The 20,411-nt window shown below is 48.5% G+C and overlaps 1 long non-coding RNA gene across 1 annotated transcript; it reads left to right on the plus strand.

Moving 5' to 3' along the window:
* The first annotated feature begins 490 nt into the window (after positions 1-490).
* Positions 491-20,104, plus strand: LOC129007512 (uncharacterized). The gene is made up of 3 exons (XR_008492337.1): positions 491-606; positions 14,760-14,915; positions 19,782-20,104. It is a non-coding gene; the product is annotated as an uncharacterized LOC129007512 (long non-coding RNA).
* The last annotated feature ends 307 nt before the right edge of the window (positions 20,105-20,411 follow it).

Genomic DNA, 20,411 nt, shown 5'->3' on the forward strand with positions numbered 1-20,411 from the left:
CAATTGTTCATTTGTATAGTACTTTCCCATTTCCCGAACACATTTTCTAATACAGGAATGATAGTATTTATTCCCATGTTGCAGATGAGGAGACTCAGAGAGGTGAAATGACTTGTCCAAGGTCAGTCATAGAGTATGTAGCCTGGAAAACTCAAGCCCCAAACTCCAAATTTTTCAACAACCTAGTGGTGTTTTTTCCACATGAGGAAACTAACAGAGAGAGAGAAAGTACATGGCTAGCTTATGAGAGCTCCCCACCCACACATCCAGGGGGCTAAATTATTTGTAGGGTCAGGATGAGGCACGCGGACAGTGGGAAGGGAAGAGTCTCCCTTCCCGACCTGAGCATGGAGATGGAGATCACCCTGAGTGAAAATGTTCATTTTTACAGTTCAGGGAGAGAGGGGCAGAGACTTCTTGTATTACAGAATTCTAGAATTCTCAGCTGAAAATGCTGTTGGAGATGTCTATGATCTCATTATACCCAGGTCCCAGTGCCCTCTTCTAAGCTCTTTATCATCATAATTTCTGATGTAAAGAGCATGATGCCATGCACAAAATGGGCCCTCAGTGACTATCCGATGCAGGGCCAGGCACTGAATTCAGGTGAGTGAGGAGGATCAGGTGCAATAAGTCAATAGCCATTGGCACTCAGCCCGTGTGGGGGATACAATAGGGAGTGGTGGGGACCGTGGCAAGTTACTAGAGTGTAAACCCTGTGTGAGGGGAGAAAGATTGCAGCCAATTGTTGCCATGTGGACATGCAGGCCCAGAGTTACCAATTCTTACAGTTTTGAAAGAAAGTCAGAAGTATGGATCTCTATCAGAAATTCTAGAATATTAAATGTGGGCACTTAAATTTAAAGCACTGTATAGGCCAAACAAAATATGTCTAAGAGCAAGTTTAACAGCTTTGTTGAGGTATAGTTGATATACAGATAACTGTACATATTTAATGTGTACAATTTGGTGAAGTTGGACATACACAAACAGCCATGATACCATCACCACTATCAAGGTAATAGGCATATCCAACACTTCCCAAAGTTTCTCATATTCCTTTGGGTTTCTTTTTGTGTGTGTGTGGTAAAAACACTTAACATGAGATCTTAAGGAATTCTGAAGTACACAATACCAGATTCTTAATTATAAGCACTATGTTGTACAGCAGATCTCTAGAACTTATTCACCCCGCAGAACCGAAACTCTATACGCATGGAATAACAATTCCCCATTTGCCTCTTCCCCTAGCCCCTGGCAATTTGCTCCAAGCCCTGGGTGCTTTTGGTTCAGCCAACTGTTTTCTCTGATGCTATTAGTTTGACAATTTCTGATATGTCCTATACGTGGAATCAATTTCTGATACATCATATACGTGGAATGAATTTCTGATACGTCAGATACATGTGACTGGCTTATTTCACTTAGCGTAATGTCCTCCAGGTTCATTGTGTTGTTGCAAATAACAGGATTTCCCTCTTTTTCAAGGCTAAATAATATTCCACTGTATGTATTTACTATGTTTTCTTTATACATTCATCTAACAGAAAGTTTCTATCCATTGTTCATTGGTTTGACACGTGTAGTTAAATGAATAAATTAACCCTGTTCAAACCCTGCATTGTGAAGACTGGGCAACCGGAAGAGTTAAGCCATGTTTCTAAGGTTACAAGCAATGAGGGGCAAAGCTTAAACTCCAAGTTTCCAGATTTCCAATCCAGTCCTTGTTGATCCAGAGACAAGGTCAGTGAGGGGGACTGTGTATATGAGGACCCATTAGGTTTGGAGACACATTACCACCTAGTTTGCCGTCCTGAATCCACACATTCCATCCAGCCCAGACCCGGGCCAAGAAGCCAGGGCCCATTGTCCCATATGGGCTGAAAGGCCTCACCCACAGAAGAGGCACAGGCAACAACACCTTCTGACCTCCCTCCAACCAAAACCTTAGAAGAGCCCCTCACACCTTCCCCGTGCCCCATCCTCAGCCACTTAGCATGCAGCACCGTGGCACAAGCCAGCTGTCACTTAGGCACTTACCGGCAGAACCGTGGAAAAACCAAACCACTGTTATTACACTTAATAACCAGTTTCCACATCATCAACTCATTGGAGTCTGACAGGCGCTGTTAGGGTGTCAGCTCCCTCGGCCTAACAAGTCAGCACTAGCCGGGGGGTGGGAGAGCACCAGGCAGGACTGGGCACCAGCCTCCTGTGAGTTATTCCATCCCCCTCCTGCCCCACACGGAGGACACACACCCAAGGGCAGCCAAGACACTGACCCGCCTCTGCCCCCACACACTCAGGAGCTTCACAGCTACACCAACAGCACCCAAGGTTTACAGCAGGATCAGAACCCCAGAGAAGGGGGCTCAGGGCCCTGACTGGTGTCCGAACAGGAGAAAACAGCCCGGCTTCTCAGAGTAGGGGCCAAGGGGTCTGAAGGAAGAGAATCCAGGACTGGGTCACCTGGTTGGATCCTAGCTCTACTGTGTGGCCTTGACTAAGATACTCCATCTTTCCAAGCCCCAGCTCCCCACCTGTAAAAGGTGGTACCTCAAAGGGTTCCTTGGAAGGCAAGCATAGAGCCAAGCATGGTGTCCACACCTGATAAATGGTGGGTATCACTGAGCTATTATGAAATGGAGGTGGGCAGAGGGTGGGGGTCCTAAGAGCAAGACACAGGACAAGCACAGGGACTATTAGAAAATAAGACCACTGAGAAATGCTTCTGGATCCAGCTAATATACTAGGGGAGGTTAGGTCTTTTAGAACTGTCAATAAAATAGCTAATAATAAAAAAGCCTAATATTATTTTCATTGTACCCCCTTTTAGAGATAACTCAGAGATGTTAAGTCACTTGCTCAAGGTAGCCCAGCAAGCAAGTGGTAGAACTTGGCTTGGAGGCCCAGCAAGTGAGTCTGCAGCCTGAGATCTCTGCCGTCCTTGCCCCTTCTCCCTCTCCCCCACTCCCCTTCCAGCCCATTCGGGTATCACAAAAGAAGATCTGCTGGGGGAGAAGCAGGAGGGGCTGGCCCAAAACGAGGCAGGGTCTTCATCTCCCACTCCCAGATCGTTCCACACTGAAACAGCAAATGACACTAGGGGCTTAGGGAACAATTCAGCGGTAGGTGGGGGCCAGGGCCTGAGGCCTTTGGAATGCAGCGATCTGCCTGTTGCTCTAGGTAAGGCAACTCAAGTGCCGACTTCCAGGAGGCCCAGCCAAATTGGTGGTTCCCACTCAGAGCCTTGGAGGACAAAGGGCCAGCCCCATGACCAGACCCTGGCACATACACCTGCCTGGCGGAACCCTCCTGCTGCCCGCTGCAGCTCGGGCCTGAGGTAGTGCAGTGCTGCCATCTTTTGGCCGCACGCTGCACTGCATCCCCACCCGCCTGGTTGGGTGGACCTGGCTAGAGACAGAGCCCCAGGTGCTCCAGCTGCCCATTCTCCGATGCTACAGCGTCTCTGAGCGTAGAGAGGGTCTACCCAGCAAGCTCTGGCAGGGCGAACTCTCCATCAAATGTGGCCCAAGACGTCAGAGCAGCCCTACAGCCACAGAGGTGCCTTCTGCCTTTGGAAAGAGACCGTGGACCATGGCCCCAAGGGGCCCAGGGCTGGCTGGGGTCCCCCACTCCATCCCGCGGTGTGTGCAAGAAGCCAAAGCAGAGGCAAAGGAGGTGGGTGAGTGGGAGAGAGCACACCTTCAGGGACCTCAGCAGACAGTTTGCTACCTGCTTCCGCATGAGCTTAGATTACCAAGATGCCAGGAGCAGTTATCTCTGAGAGGTGGGATTGTGGGTGATGGGAATGATTTTGTTAGGTTGACTGTTTCATTGTGATTATTCTATTATTTTTTCTTTATGCTTAATTGGAATTTCACATTTTTCTACAATGTCCAAGTCTCAAGAAATAATTTGTTTATAAACTTGTCTGAAAGTAAATTTGCTTTTAAGTAAACATGTAATTCTAGAGCAGAAAGGGACCCTTTCTTTCACAGTTGAGGAAAATAAGCTCAGAGATAGGTGACTTGCCCAAGGTCACATCTCTAGTTTGTGGCCACGATGGTTTAGAACTTCCCTCTCAAGACAGGGTCTTTCTCCTTTGAGAGTGAGCTGGGCCTTTCCCTGACCCTCTAGCTAGGGTAAGATCCCCTATTTGTCACCCATGGTAGCTGTTTTTCTGTTTACTCCCTGTCTCTCCCATGCAAGCTTCATAGGGGTAGGAACTTTATCCATCTTGTTCACTAAGGTATTCCCTGTGTCCATTATAGTCCAGGGCATGTGGCAGACACTCCATAAATGCATGTTGAATGGATGCATGGAGTTAATCAGGGAAGGCTTCCAGGAAGAGGTGAGTTATACATCCATTTTTGAAAAGGCACTTGTAACAGATCAAGAGAGATGAGGAGAAGCATTCCTAGGGGCTGGAGGATGGCCTAGACCTGGCACACAGTAAAGATATGTTCCCAAATATTTGTAGGGGAGGGGAGAATGGCAGAGTAGTACAGATTGTCCTTCTATGCCTGTAGGGACCTGAGCTAGGAACCCATCCCTGACCCTGATTCCTTACCTTGTCCTGAGAATTTGGGAAGAAGCCAAAAAGAATCTCTCTACAGGGCCAGGAAAGACACTAAGAGCTGAAGCCTCCATCAGCGTAACTGGATCTGACAAGGTCTGGCTGGGCCTGGTTGGACCTGACCATCCTGGGTGGACAGATGAGGCCTGACTGGGCTGGGTTTGAGCTGAGAACCCCCTTCTTACTCCCATATTTAGGAGACTCTAGTACCTGTCATGTCAGCCTGACCTCCCAGGGCTCTAGAGACACAAAGCAGGGGGAGTGCGGAGGGCGGTGGGCAGAAACATTGAAGCCAAGGGGAAAATGTAAGGGGGTCCAAATTTATGCACAGTCTTGTTTCTAGAGTCTTTTATAAGATCACTATTACTTTAGGAACATAAAGATGCATTAAGATGTAATGATCATGTTAAAATATGGAAGCCATTTACTATGTTTAGGTACAGATATGAAAGATAAATGGAAAATTTCAGCAGGGGGGAATGAACATTTCTGAAAGGAAAAAAAATTATTCTCTTAATTTTTCTGGAAAAGTCCCTCAAAAGGTTCTTGGAAAAAAAAGGTTTATTTATCCCAGAATGGTGCATCATGTCTGACAAGGAGGCCAGAAGCCCTGTGCACCTCCCTCTGACTCCAGTCAGAAAGGAGACACGCAATTACTGAGCACCTGCTGTATGCCAGGCTCCAGGCTGGGCTCTTTGTGAGCACTGTCTGGTGTGACGGAAATAGGTCCACCTGTAGACTGCAAGCACAGGCAGCCCGCAGGAGCCTTTGGTGGGCCGACGGCATTCTCCCTGACACCTGTGGGTGTCTCAGCCTCAGCCTCTGCCTGTGCAGGCTTGCCTGGCCACACAGAAGGTGGGTGGGGTTCCAGTCTGCCTTTGGCCTGGCATATATTTGGAAAGTGGGGTACACATGCTTGTGTACCTCTCCCCTTCCCAAAGCACTTCATGACTGGCCCTAAATAGAACTCAGCCCCGCACTGGGCTTCAGACTTTCAATGTCCTCCTGCAAAACCATTTGGCACCAACACCTAAAGAGACCGGGATGGGATGTTGACGTGGGCCCACCCAGGGAACTGGAGCTGGGATAATTCTTTATTGTGAGTGTGAAACAAGAATTCAGAGACGAAGAGGGCAAAGACAGAATGATAGCGAGCATGTCAGAGAGAGAGACTCAGAAACAGAGAGAGGTGGAAATTGAGAGAGAAAGAAAAAGAAAGAATGGGAAAAGAGACAAGAGGAGAAAAAGAGACAAGCAGAAAAACCGAGAGAAGATTACAAAGCAGGGAGGGAAGGAGAGAGGGACAAAAGATGGACCAGCAGTTACAGGACCAGGGAGAAAGGGGAAGGCAGAAGACAATCTTTCCCCGCTGCCCACCCCCAGGCGCCCCCCATCAACCCTCCCTGGAGGAACCGCTCAGAAATGGGAGGCGAGAAGAGGGAGCAGAGAGAGGCAAAGTCGCTAGGTAACCTTGGAGACGACAGCCAAGGAGATGGGCACAGGGAGGGGCATTGCAGGGGGTGGGGACACAGGCAGGAGAGCAGCAACAGGTCCCACCATCCGGGGAGGGGCGGGTGGGGACAGAGGCCAAGAAGAGTGACCCGGATGAGCTGGGGGAGGGAGAGGGAAAAAAGATTCCAGGAACAAACCTAAAGAGGCCTGAGAAGTCAGAATAAAGAGGGATTTTGCTGAAAATCAATTTAGGGAAGAAAGAGCAGGGAGTTGGGAGCTATGATAAGAGAAAGGGGGGTGAAGCGGGGCGGGCAGCAGCAATGCAGCCAGGAGTAGCCAGCCCACATGACCGTGTTGAAGTGAGGGGGGCCGGGCCATTGGCTCTGGACAGCAGGGCACAGGCAGGAAAAAGTCACGGCAGACTGGTGCAGGAAGCCTGGGTTTCTGACCCTTTCCCTGAGACCTGCTAAGGGCAATGAATCTCAGCTGTCTGGCTAGGGAGACCATTCCAATCACTTGTGTCCCAAATCCTGAGTACTGCTATGTGCCAGGTGCTTTGCTGGGCACTCTGGGGGACACAGGGACCATTGACAAACATGTACCCTGAAGACACTCATGGGTTAGTGGGGGAAACAAGGTATGTACACAAACAACGAGAAGATGGTGACGTGGAGGGACTCCCAGATCACTCAATGCCAGCCAGGGGCCCATCAGAGGGAGCCTCTCCAACAGGCCATGCCTGAGCCAGGTCCTGAAGACAGGGCAGGGCTGAGACAAGGGGAAGGCTCATCAGGTAGGGGGCAGCAGGAGCCCGCAGCAGGTCTGCCAGGGACTAGTGTGTGGGCCAGGACAAGTCACCTGACTTTTCTGAACCTGCCTTTCCCCACCTTGCAGAATTTAAAGATTATGGATAATATCTGTATAGTGCCTGGCACATGGCAGGTACTCAATTAAGGGTAGCTATCATTGTTATAAAGAATAAATAGAAAACAGTGAGCTAGAATAAAAGGAAGTGGCTAGAAATGGACTGGAAGGGGGGTTTTAAGACACCCTCACCTCCCATGATCAGAAGCAGCTGTGAGTCACGGTCAGGAGGAACTATCCCCAAACAGCCTTTGGTGGAGCTCTGATTGGTGTCTGGGTAAGAGCTGGGTAGCTTACCATTACCAGCCAAAAAGAACAGTTGAGAGTATACTGGTTTTAAAATGTGTCCACAATTTTCTTTAGTTTTCCTTCCAAAAAAAAAAAACAAAAACAAACCCTAATTCCCCTCCACTTGAATGTGGCCAGACTTCGTGACTCACTTCTAGTAAAAAGAATGTGTTAGAAGTTACAGAGTGACTTCTGAAACTAGGCCATAAAAGACATTGCTCCTTTCTTCTTGGGTTCTGTCTCGCTCTCTCAGATCACTCATTCTAGGGAAAGCCATGCCCTGGAGACACTCAAGCAGTCCTATGGAAAGGTCCACAGGGCAAGGAACAGTGGCTTCCTGCCAATAGCCAGGAGGCCTTGTGAGCCATGCAAGTCAATCATCTTAGAAGTGGATCCCACAGCCACAGTCAAGCCTTCAGATGAGATGGGAGCCCCAGCCAACATCTTGACTGCAACTTCACAAAAGACTTCATGCAAAAAACATCTAGCTAAGCCACTCTCAAGTTCCTGATCCACAGAAACTGGATGAGATCATCCATGTTTATTGTTGTCTTAAACTGCTGAGTTCTGGGATCATTTGTTACAGTGGATAGCTAATCCAGGGGCCTGTGACTAGGTCTGGAGCCACAACCCCCAAAAGGGCATCAAACCCACAGCAGTGGCCCAGTCAGTGCCCACGGCAGTGAGTGGGGTGAGGAGATGAGACATAGGGACCCAGGCAGGGCATCAACAGGTCCTGCCATAGCTGGAGCTCCGAATGACACTCAGAGCAGGCCTGGCTGTGTAGGGCACGGGCAGGTTCTGGGTTGTTCAGTATTTCCAGGAAAGGCTGTGAGATGGAATCGGTCATCCTTGTTCCTGGCTCTACCCCCATAGATACAGCTATGTGGCTCACCTAGGGCAGCAGACAGGTCAGGGGAGAAGTAAGCACAAGGAGGCATTTACCTCACCTGGTCTCAAACTCCTGTCTTCCACTTATTATCTGGGTTATCCTACACAAGTGACCTTCACTCTCTTTGCCTCAGTTTCTCATCTGTGAAATGGTGATAATAAACCTACTTTGTGGAGTAATACTCTCACGGTGTGGCAGAGCCTCGTTACATGAAAATCAGATGATGAAATAAATATGCAGCATCACACAAAGTCAGAGCTCCTTAAGCTTTGGCACCACCCAGCCCTTGGAGCCAAGAGAACAGATTTAGCTGTGGGTCTGTTTTTCTTTGCCTTCTGACTCCCATGTGGCCCACATCCCTAAGGGCAGAATCAATTTTTACTGAAGCTTAAGAGGAAATATTTCTAAAAGCACACTGGTTATTTCTGATTCATATCAATCTTCCAACTTGTTTGCAGACTAAAACCTGGCCTTGACCTCATTCCATTCTCATGACAACCCTGGTTGCTCACTGAGGCATGTTTGCTTTGCTTACCTAAGCCTCAGTCTCCTCATCTGTGAAACAGGGCTAGCAACTGTACTGGATCCATTTGGTTGTTGGGTTGGGTTGGGTTGGGTTAAATGAAGTCTCAGGGGAATGGGCCTAGTAGGCTCTCCTCAAATGCTTAGGATAACTATGGCAATGAAAATTTCACCAGGGCCTGCAACACTAAATATGCTCTTGCAGCACAAAATGTAAACGTGGGGATCCTCACTTCTTTTACAGAAGAAGTCTATGCCCTTTATGAGGGCTTCTCCTTGAATAATTAACTGTTGGAAACCCCAGGAAATTCTGACATGAGGCAAGAATCTTGTCTTCCTCCCTGATCACTTGCTGCATCATTCTGTCATGTTCACCTCTGTACCCACTAGTACACCTCCCACATCAGTGCCCGCTGCATGTCGGGGAAGAACCTATGGGATGGATGGACGGACGGACAGATAGACAGGTTAGTAGATGGATAGATGGGTAGATACATGGGTGCCTGAGTGTGTGGATGGATGTGTGAGTACATAAGTGGATGTGGATAGATGGATGGGTGAACAGATGGGTGAGTAGGTGGATGGGTGGGTGAGTGAGTTGAGGAAGGAAGGAAGGAAGGAAGATTTCAGCTCTCCTTCACTCCAGGCCCCATGTCAGATCTCACCCTATTCCTTCCTTGGGGCTCAGTATATACAGAAAGAATTCCTCTCCTGCAGGGAGAGAGGAGAGAGAGAGGAACATCAACCATCCCACAATTAGTTTCCAATCTTAATTATACACATTTCTGATGCATTCATCAACTTCCCCTATTAAGGCTGCCATGGCACCATCTCTGCCCTAGGGTGTGCCGAGGGAGAATGGGCTGTTCTCCCCAGAAGAGAGGGAGAGAGGCATCCTAGCTAGGTCTAGAAGCCTGTGTTCTTCAGGATTCAGGGGGTCCAGAAGCTAGGAGCAAAGACACAGCCAGCAAGGCAGGAGCCTTCTACCATGTCCTGACCCCTGTGAAGTCTTAGGATTCTCTAGGAGGAGGATAGAGAGGACCCTCCCTCCACCAACACCAACACCCCACACCAGAGATGCCCAGAGAAATGGCTGGCTAGTGGCTGGGAGATTATTTTGATGTCATGGAAAGAATCCTGCACTTAAGTCAGAAGGCTTGGACTGAAGATTCAGCTCTGATACCTATGGACCATGTGACCTTGGACAAACCAATGACCTCTTTGAACCTCATTTTGGTGAGGAGTCTAGATTAGATAATCTTGTAAGATCCCTACCATCTCTCAAGAGTCATTGGGTCCAGAAGATCAGCATTAAGGTCATTCAGGAACCCCTGATCTGGACACGGAGATCAAGGCAGGAGAGTTCTGCCTATTAGCTGGCCACCTGTTGGCCTAGATGAGTCAGGGAAGCCTCCCAGGTCCTCCCTCTCAAGACTGTGACTGTTGCCAGGAAGGACAACCTAGCAGAGCCTGGAGCCTTCACACCATGGGCTGGGGTTGGCAAGGAGGCTGTAGCAGTGCCAGAAACCTCTGAGCATGCCACACAACTTCCCCTCTGCAGAGGTAGCTGCCCTGTAGGGAGTCAGTACCTTTCTAGTCCCAAAGCTTCCAGGAGATGGAGAGCCAGAACCACTGCCTAGTGCCCAATGAGGGGCTCACGGCCACATCCACCCTGCACCAAGTCCTCAAGAGCCAAGTAGAAGCTCCAGCCACAGGCAGAACCAAGCTTCCTACCCTGTGCTCCAGCCTCCACCTTGAACTCTAAGCCCCGGTCTCCCTGCTGTGAGTGCCACCTGGCCAGCCCAGGCTGCCCTGGCAAGGACACGGAACCAGGCCATGTCCCTAGTGTGGATGGTAATTCATGGTGCTTCAGCTCCACCAGGCCAGACTCCACCAATCAGGAGACATGTCTCTCTGGAGCTCAGCCTCAACTGCTCCAAAGCTGAGCCTGGGAAGAGGGAAGGGTGACATGAATGGCCAGCCCTCACCTTCTGCCAAGCCCAGGGAAGAAGAGGGCTGGCATTACACAAGTACTTTCCTGGAGACAGTATCTGTTAGGAGCCTTTGCCTACCTGTGGGTTCCAACCCACAGGGTTGCCCACCCTGTGGCCAAGAACATCCCTGGCCCCTGGCTCCAGCCACAGCTCCCAAAGTCAACTCATTCTGCAAGTAAAAGCAATGAGCCCAGGAAGAGGAGACAACTTTCCCACACAGCAGCAATAGAGAGAAGGGAGCTCTTCCTGGCTGTGCTGCCCTGTGGCTCCAAGGTAGAGGGATGGCAGTGCAGGCTCCAGGACCCAGCACCAGACTCCTCCTTGGGTTTGGCTGACTCCCATGGGAGGGTCTCTAGGAAGACAAGAAAGAGGCCTGAGGTACACCTGGCTTGGAGACCAACTTCACCTGTCCTCATGTCCCTGCCAGTAACCTGCTGCATGAGCTTCCCCCTAAGAGACCTAGCCCCAATGTGCCTACGGTTCCTCATCTGCCCAGCATCCTCCTTGGCTCAGGGCTTCTTGGGAGGTCCATATGAGCAAATGCCCTGCATCACCCGTAGATGTCAGAGCTGCAAAGAGACCTGGACAACATCCATCCTAACCTCTGGCTTTTGCAGTTGTAGAAGAGGCTCAGATAAGTTAGGTGATTTTTCCAAGGTCACACAGTATGTCCTGCAAGAATGAATTAAAACACTCATCACTGTATAAATATAAGGAATAGAAACAATGTTTATATAACAGATATTTGAATCAGTGATTATCTGATAAAAGTTACAGACTCTCCCTCTGAGAAACACACATGCGTCAAAGTGCAGACTGCTCATGTGATATGAGGGGGTTGGTTCCTGAAGCCCATTCATGGATTAGCCTGTGGTCAAGGTTTCCAGCTCTGTCACTTGGACAACTTACCTAACTCTCTGTGCCTCATTTCTTCAACAACCAAAGGAAACAATAGTACATGCCTCAAGGTTGTTTGTAGGATTTAATGAGTTTGCAACGTACTTGGAACAATGCTTGGCACATAACAAATGCTGAATAAATGTTTGCTATTATAACTCCCTGAAGACAGTCTTGGCACCCCCAAGGAGCCCCAGATGCCAGAAAAGCCTTCTTACCAGGGGACCTTTCAAATGTCCAGGGGTACCTGCTCATGTCTCCTCAAACTCCCAGCTTCACCTGGTCTGGGTGAGCAAACTGTGAGATGAGGATCCCACCCGCCCCTGCCTCCCGCCACCATCAGGCAAATGACCCTGATTCAAGCCTTGGTCATCCTCCACCTGCCCACTGCCCACCTGGACAGCCACTGGCTGCAGTTCCAGGAAGCTGCCTCTTCCCCTCACCCTCCCCACGGCCCAGGAATCAATGCAATCCCCTAAAAGCTCATAACTTGGAGGTAATTATAAGAAGCATCAATTACCCAGCAATGTGGATTTCGTGAATTCAATTAATTTGCATGGCAATCGATACGGGTGGGTTCGCTGGGGTCCCCAGGGGAAGTTAGGACATTGTTCTGCACGCTATTGATTTTACAATGTAAAACAAAACCTCTCTCCTCGAATTCATAGATGCCCATTCATCCATATTAACTTTCAGATCATTTATTTTTGTATGTCTTTCAACTCTGTTTGTTGCTATCACACAGATGCAGAGTATTACATTGTAGGGAATAATTGAATCAATACAGTCATGCTACACCAGACTTCCCCAACTCAAGGAAGAAGAGCAGTTTGCCGACCAGCTCTTCTGCACTCTGCCTTCCCCAGCCAGCTGTCCACCCTCGCGCCCACCCCAAACTCTCCCACTCCCAAGCAGGCCACTCCCCTAACCATAAGTTTCTCACGCTTTCCAATGTATCTACATTCAGGACAGACTTAAAGTGCAGCTGGGGAAATATGGTTAGACAATAGGAAGAATTTTTTCTGTCGGTGAATGGAAGCTCAAGGAAAGTTGGAAGGAATTGAGGGCTTCCCTTTTTGGAAGGGTCTTTGGAACCAAGAAGATTGCAGACTGATGGGGGCCTAAGTCAGCGGCCTCTCAGGAATCCTGGACAGGGGAAGAATGCTTCTTTTCCTCCCCTAGAAGCAATGAGATTGAGGAGACAGCATTTTCTGAACATTAACCCATCCCATCTCTTGAAGAAGGCCAAGTTTAATAAGAGGAGTGATTATGAAAAAAGTCAGGGGCCTACCAGCCTTAGCCTCCCATGCCTCCAGCTCAGGTGTGCCCAGCTCTGCTGTGTTCTTGAATCATGCCCCCTCTACACCCAGCCAGCCAGCTCCCCGGGTCCTCTTTGAGGCCAGCATATGCTCTGAGAGCAGCATCTGAGACTCCTGCACATCCTACATATACACACACACACACACACTCATACTCAGCAAAACAAGGCTGGGGCCCACCAACCCAGCCACACTCCCAGGAGAGCAGAGACCGCCTTCCTGCCCCACAAAGCCCCTACTCAGCACACCACCCTCCACTCCCCATGTCTAGAGGAGTGAAGCCTTTTTTTTTTAATTTGCCTCTGCCCCCCGCCCGTCAGGATATTAGACAGCTAAACAGCCCAGCGCCTGTTTCCTTCAGATAACCAGCTCCTGACGAGCCCCCTAATTGTCCCCAGAATCTCAGCGCCAGTGTATAGAGTAGGTCATTTAACCAACAGTACACACAACTAAATAAAAATCCATTTTCCAAGAGAAAATTCTATTCTTATCAGAGTTTTGCAAGAGGGTTGCAAGCGGCCCATGTTAATTGAAGCTTTGATGTTTGTAAGAGGAGGCCTCTAATCAACGCCACAAAGAGGCTGATTCACTGCAGTGTGCCCCTCAGCCGAAGAGCAGAGTCTGGGGAGCTGGTGATGGGGGGCATGGGGTGCAGAGGACCGGGCAAGGACAGAAGATCCAGGCTAGCCACCAGACACCACAGGGTACCAGCCACTGCCTCAGGCCCAGAGGCACAAAGATGTCAGGGAGGCAGGTGGCTGCGTCAGGAAAGTCAGCAAGGCTGGAGGTGAGCAGGACCCAGTGTCAGACAAGCCTGGGGTCAGGATCTACCTGGTGAATTGCTCACTGTGTGGCCTTGGGCAAGTCACTTGACATTGCTGAGCCTCAGTTTCTCCTCTGGATGACCGTAATCCTCTTTACCTATCCTCAAAAGCCATTTGATGATGATCAAATAAAAAGCACAGAAAGTGAGTTTCATTTCTGAGTATGTCCTATGAACTAGACTACCTGCTAACCACTTTACAAGTGGCTTAGTGTAGTGCATCTGATGTGCTTCCTGCCTTCTGCTGACTGCTTTGTAATTGTCCTCATCTCATTCATCTTCAAGGTGGGGAATCTTAGCCCATTTTGCATATAGAGAAACTGAGGCTCAAAGTGCCTAAGTGTCTGGCTCAAAACTTCACAGTAGGCCGGGCACGGTGGCTCAAGCCTGTAATCCCAGCACTTTGGGAGGCTGAGGCAGGTGGATCACAAGGTCAGGAGATCGAGACCATCCTGGCTAACACGGTGAAACCCCGTCTCTACTAAAAATACAAAAAATTAGCTGGGCATGGTGGTGGGCGCCTATAGTCCCAGCTACTTGGGAGGCTGAGGCAGGAGAATGGCATGAATCCGGGAGGCAGAGCTTGCAGTGAGCCGAGATTGCACCACTGCACTCCAGCCTAGACGACAGAGCGAGACTCCTTCTCAAAAAAAAAAAAAAAACCAAAAAATAAAAGTCACAATAGAAAGTGGCAGAGCTGGGATTCAAACCCTGCTCTCTTCAACTCCAGAATCCAAACAGTTTTCTCCTACTTGAGCTGCTTCTCCTAAAACAAGGTAGGAGGGCCCATCCAGATCCCTCATGCCTATCTCCCCACTTCCCGTCCCTTTATCTTCACACACACACACATCATTTCCTTTGCTCCTCACAGCAACCACCAAAGCAGGCAGGTAGGCACCCCAAAACAAGAAAAGGGGTCTTGGGGGAGTTTGTGTGGGTTAATGAGCTATTCTTCATAAAGTCAACTCTGCCAGGACCATAACAAACTCTCAAGAACTGGCAGCCCCAGCACTGTGATAATGGTGGTGGTGGTGATGGTTTTCATACCCAGCACACAAGAACTGCTCAAAAGAGACAATTAACAATAGCCATAAATAGCCATAAAATCATTAGCATCCCTGTTTTCTAGTTGCATATACTGGAGCTCAGAGGATTTCAGTGAAATCCCCCGGCCACAGCCAGTGAGCAGCGATGTCAAGATGTCTTGAATCCTGGGCCTCAGCTGCAAAGCCATAATCAGTCCTCTGTGTTCCCATGGGCCAGTGCTTTACGAAGGTCCTTGCGGGTTAGGAGGAAGGGGAAATCTAAACACAGGCCTGCCCAGCACCTGGGGAGTGAATCCCGGTCCTGAGCACCAGGCATGGGAAGGAAGTGTCTTCAGAAGAGAAAGGAGAAGGAGTGGGCGAATTTGCCAGGCCAGATTAGGTTAGAAAGAGTTTACATTCCATATTCAACATGTATTTACCTGTGAGCTGCCAGTTCTGTGCCAGGGCTTGCAGGCTCAGAGATACAAGAACACACGGATGAGAGGCTTTCATTTCCGTGGAAGCTGTCTAAAGCCAGGGGAGCTTTGGCAGAGGTCTGCTTGGGCCCTCCAGGAAGAGAAGGTAGGTTTCAGCTGCCATTTCCAGGATGCGTGGGGGTGTCTGGGCAGGGAATTGAGGAGTGAGAGGGTCTCCAGGATCTTTCACACCCATGGCCACATTTGGCGACTTTACCAGCTGAGATCAACCAACAACGAGGAAACCGAGTGACTTGTTCAAGATCCCAGGATCTGCAGGGAGCTGAAGTGGCATCCAAACCCAGGTCTTTGACTACAGTGTCTTTCCCACTATGCCAAGCCAGTAGGGGATGGATGCAAAATGTAAAGTGGCTAGCTCAAAATCAGGCGTTAAAAGCAGGTGTCAGGAAATGGGCACTAGGCAGAGCCCGCCGGGCTGGCCTTCCCCACAGGCACCAGGGCCCAAGATCTCCAACAGGCAGTCCCTGTGCCCAGCAGTGTATGCAGACCGTCTGCAACACTTGGACCCAAAGGGAGTGGGGCTTGGGGAAGGGAGGGAGAAATTTCTCTTTTTCTTTTTTTTTTTTTTCCAAGATGGAGTCTCGCTCTGTTGCCCAGGCTGGAGTGCAGTGGTGCCATCTCAGCTCACTACAACCTCTGCCTTCTGGGTTCAAGCAATTCTCCTGGCTCAGCCTCCCGAGTAGCTGGGATTACAGATGTGTGCCACCATGCCTGGGCTAGTTTTTTGTATTTTTAGTAGAGATGGGGTTTCATCATATTGGCCAGGCTGGTCTCCTGACCTCAAGTGGTCCACCTGCCTCGGCCTCCCAAAGTGCTGGGATTATAGGCATCAGCCACCATGCCCAGCCGAGCAGAGCAATTTCTATCCAGGATACCAGCCTCTAGCTTCTGCCTGCTCAAGAGCTGTGGGGCCTGAGAAGAGATGATGGAGAGGTTCAGGGGACCAGTTACTGAGTCAAGGCCAAAGTGAATGGGATGTGTTAGGACCAGCAAGCCTCCTACTCCTTAACCATCTCCACTGATTCCATTTGCTATAACAGCAGCAGAGCTTTTTGCTATGAGCTGGCACACCATGAGTCAAAGTTTAACAAGCATCCAGGAAAAATGCTTTATAAAAACAAGAGGTCACAACCTGAGTCTCCTGATCATGAAATCAGGTCCTGTGGAAGCCTGGGTTACTGAAAGGCTCCTAACTGGTCTTCCAACCCTGAACCTCTGTCCTACCTACTCTGTTCTCCACTCTGAAGCTAGCCAGAGAGGTGACTCCATGGCAAAATCTGACCACGTCACTCCCCACTTAAAACCCACCAGTGCTTCCTCACTGCCCCGGGGACAAAATCCAAAGACTGTGCTGACACATAAGACCTTTCTCTTTTCCTCCTGCACGTCCTTCCAGGAGTCTTGCAAGCCCCTCCTCATATGCATGCTCCCACAGACAGTGCCCAGCATGCCCAGCCCCATACAGCTTATGCTGTCCCTCATCCTATAACATCCCACCACCACCACTACATCCATCCTATGTGTGATGGGTTGCATTAATGGCCACCATTCCGAAGAGCTGGGTATGTGTGTGTTATCCCACTAAAGAGGTGGAATATATGAAATATGTTTCCCTGCCTCTTAACCTTGGGTGCAGACATATGACTTGCTTTGGCCAGTGGAATGTTAGAAGTGTGACTGGGCTTTCTCTCTTCTCCTTTTTCTGTCACCATTAGAGAATCATGCCAGGCTAGGCTGGTGGTCCCAGAGGAGGATAAGAGGCTCATGGAGCAGAGTTGCCTGATCAGGCCCAGCCAAGATCGGCAGACCCTCAACCAACACATAGACACATGAACCAGATAAATGGTATTGTTATTTGCCACTGAGAGATGGTAGGTGTTTGTTACACAGCATATTGTAGCAGTAGCTAACTGATACATCATTTTAACTTGAGTAAATTCTGTCCACTCATTGGATCTCAGCTGAGGTAGATGTCATGTCTTCTTAGAAATCTAACCTGAGCTCCTCGCCTCTTCCACAGGTCAGCACTGGGGGCTCCCATGGCACCTGGCATTAACCCTTACTGCAGCACACAGCACGTACTGGGTTAAAATTGCTATTTCACTTTCCTGTCTCCCTCACCGATCCTGAGCTTCTTGAGGTCAAGGGTTGCATGTTATTCACAATTTCTGACATAGAGAGGAATTCAATGACTATTTAATGAAGGACTGAATGTGGAAGTGGCCTTTTCTAAGGGGCAGAAGCAAAAAGGACCTCTCACTTTTCCACCTCAGCCCACCACCATCATGAAAAATGCCCAAAGTGGGACGAAAACTCACGTGAGTTCTCTGCACTTCCTGCCAGCCTCTGGCACACACACTCACACACTTGAATCCCAAAGTTAGCCAGGCTGCACTTCCCTGCTGCCCGCTTGCTTGGTGATGAAGCACTTTTTGAGCCACTTTGCTCCATCTTTCTGCAATATCCTCCAGCAAATCAAGCATCCCCTTCTTGGGATGTTTTCAATCTGTTTTATGTTGATTTTAATTAAAGAATTCGAAACTGAACAAACAGTTCCTAGCAGGTGGCCATACAAGTGTGAAATAAGCAAACTGTTTTATCTGCCACAAACTCTGCTAGTAAATTTCTTCAAATTAATCCCAGCCTCCGGGAGTCTGCTGATTCCAAGGAGAAAGCTAAGCAATCCTAGCCTCCAAATATTTGCTTTTGTTGTAGCTCCTGGAGCCAATGACTGGTGGTGTCTGTCTTTCTCCACACTCATTCACCTTGTCTCCCAGTCCCATCTCTGGCACTCTGTTGGCCCAATCCATCTGCCCGGAGCAAGGCTCATGTGGCCACATCAGTGGGCTCCACAGCCAGAACTCCAGTAGGGTGGCCAGATGCCCAGGGAGACTTCCCAGCCCACCTTCTTCTGAGCACCATCTTCCCCATCTTTACTTTCCACTTCCTCTGCCAGCCCTCCAGCTGAGCCTTGTCCTCCCACCAATGCTTGCCCACCCCAGGGAGGCACAGACATGAGGGCCCAGAACAAGTCTTGCTTCCCTTCCCCTGGTACCACTCAGGAATGAGAGGCGCCCTTGGAAAAATGACACCACCCAGTCCTGGCCAAGGGTATGAGGAAATGGGCCACCTCCTTCACCACTGATGGGAGCTTAAATTAGCACAGCCTTTGCAGAGATCGGTTTGTCTACGCACATCAACTGTGTTAACATCTTTCTTACTTTTGGATCCAAAAATTCCACATATAGGACTTTAGCCCCTTGCAAAAAAAAAAAAAATAATAAATGTGCAATAGCAAACATTTACCTTGGAACTCTTTATAACAGCAAAAACAGGGAAACATTTATTGTTCAACAACAAGGATTAAATGATATAGCCATATAAAACATTATACAATAGTATTTAATAATGTGGAAAATAATTTTATGATCTTAGTGGAAAAAGCAGGTTATAATGCAATATATACAGCATGAGTTTATTTTTCTTTTATATTTTATGTATGTACACAGAATATATCATATTCTACATGTAGTATTATATATTATTTATGTAGTATACTACTAATATTACATACTATTAATATGTATATATGTAGTATATATTTATGTAGTATACTATATGTATCTACAGAATATTGTCATTTTATAGATAGTATATTCTATATTTATAATGCATATGGAATATGCAGAATATATTGTATAGTCTACATATAGTATAAATATTGCATATACATTACTCTAGATATGTAATGTGTTATGTGCATTCACACATAAGAAAAAAAGACTAGAAGGATATAAACTAAAATGTTAACAATGGTGGTCTCTCTAGGCATTGGGAATATAACTGATATCTTTCTCTTTTTTTTGGGAGATGGAGTCTCGCTCTGTCGCCTGGCTGGAGTTCAGTGGTGTGATCTCGGCTCGCTGCAACCTCTGCCTCCCAGGTTCAAGCAATTCTCCTGCCTCAGCCTCCTGAGTAGCTGGGAATTACAGATGCCCACCACCACACCCGGCTAATTTTTTTTTTATTATTTTTAGTAGAGACGGGGTTTCATTATGTTGGCCAGGCTGGTCTCGAACTCCTGACCTCGTGATCTGCCCACCTCTGCCTTCTAAAGTGCTGGGATTACAGGTGTGAGCCACCGTGCCTGGCTTTTCTTTTTCTTTTTAAAAAATCATTATTTTGTTAGTTTTCTGATTTTGAAAACTCTGGCTAGAGAGGCAGAAGACCTGGGTTGTGCCCTAGCAGTGACACTGATACAATGTCATCTCCTGGCCTAACTCCAAAGCCAGATCTGGAGTCATTAATATCACTTGTGTCAACTTCCTGATCTACATACAACATGTAAGAGAAATCAGGTCACCTGTAAGGTTGCACCCAGCTTCCATTTTATAGTTCTACAGTGTGTCCTGAACCACAGTTGAGACAGAAACGCAGACAGGGACAAAGAAGGTACAAACTCAGCAGAACTTCATCCAGTGTAACCTGTTCCCTCGTTCAACCAGCCTCAGAGCCGTAAATATCACTGAATAGGCATTCACTATGCGCCAGGCACTATTACATTACACATTAAATGCAAAGGGATTGCACAGAGTAATAACCTGCATTTCTGCCCCACTGTAATTGCAGGATCATCCCTAGAAGATGGTGGTATTTCTGGCCATACTCAGGAAAGGTACCACAGATGCTCAAGTACAAGTGCAGGTCTAGGCATCAGCTACCACCCCATCTGCTGGTGGTGCTAATACTTCTCTGGGATACCTCCCCTCCAGTCTCTTCCACCCCTACAGGGTCAGCACTGCTCTTAAGCCTTGAAGTGTCACATCTGCATGGCAGCTGCCAGCAAAAGGGAGAAAAATCTCTGTATCCCTTCAGGTGACACTAGCTGCTGCATGGATAAACACCTAAATCTCACTTGGCTGAACATAATAAAAGTTTATCTGGTGCTCACAGCACTGCCCATTGGGGAGTCAGCTCCACACAGTCATTCATAAACCCAGTCTCCTTCTATCTTGTGGCTCCACCCTTCTCCAAGACCCCAGAATCCTCTCTGTTCTGCTGGCAAATGGAGGAAGAGCTAGAATTGCACAAGGGAGGTTCCTTATACAAGGCCGTATTTGAAAGGGTACACAGCATCTCCTCACATCCCATTGGCCAGGACTCAGTCACATGGCCACATCTAACTGCAAGGAAGGCTGGAAAGTGTATTCCAGCGTGTGCAGCCAGGGAAGAGAGGAGGCCATGTTGCTCTGGGCAACA

This window comes from Pongo pygmaeus, chromosome 9, assembly GCF_028885625.2.
Source record: "Pongo pygmaeus isolate AG05252 chromosome 9, NHGRI_mPonPyg2-v2.0_pri, whole genome shotgun sequence".
Classification (NCBI taxonomy): Eukaryota; Metazoa; Chordata; class Mammalia; order Primates; family Hominidae; genus Pongo; species Pongo pygmaeus.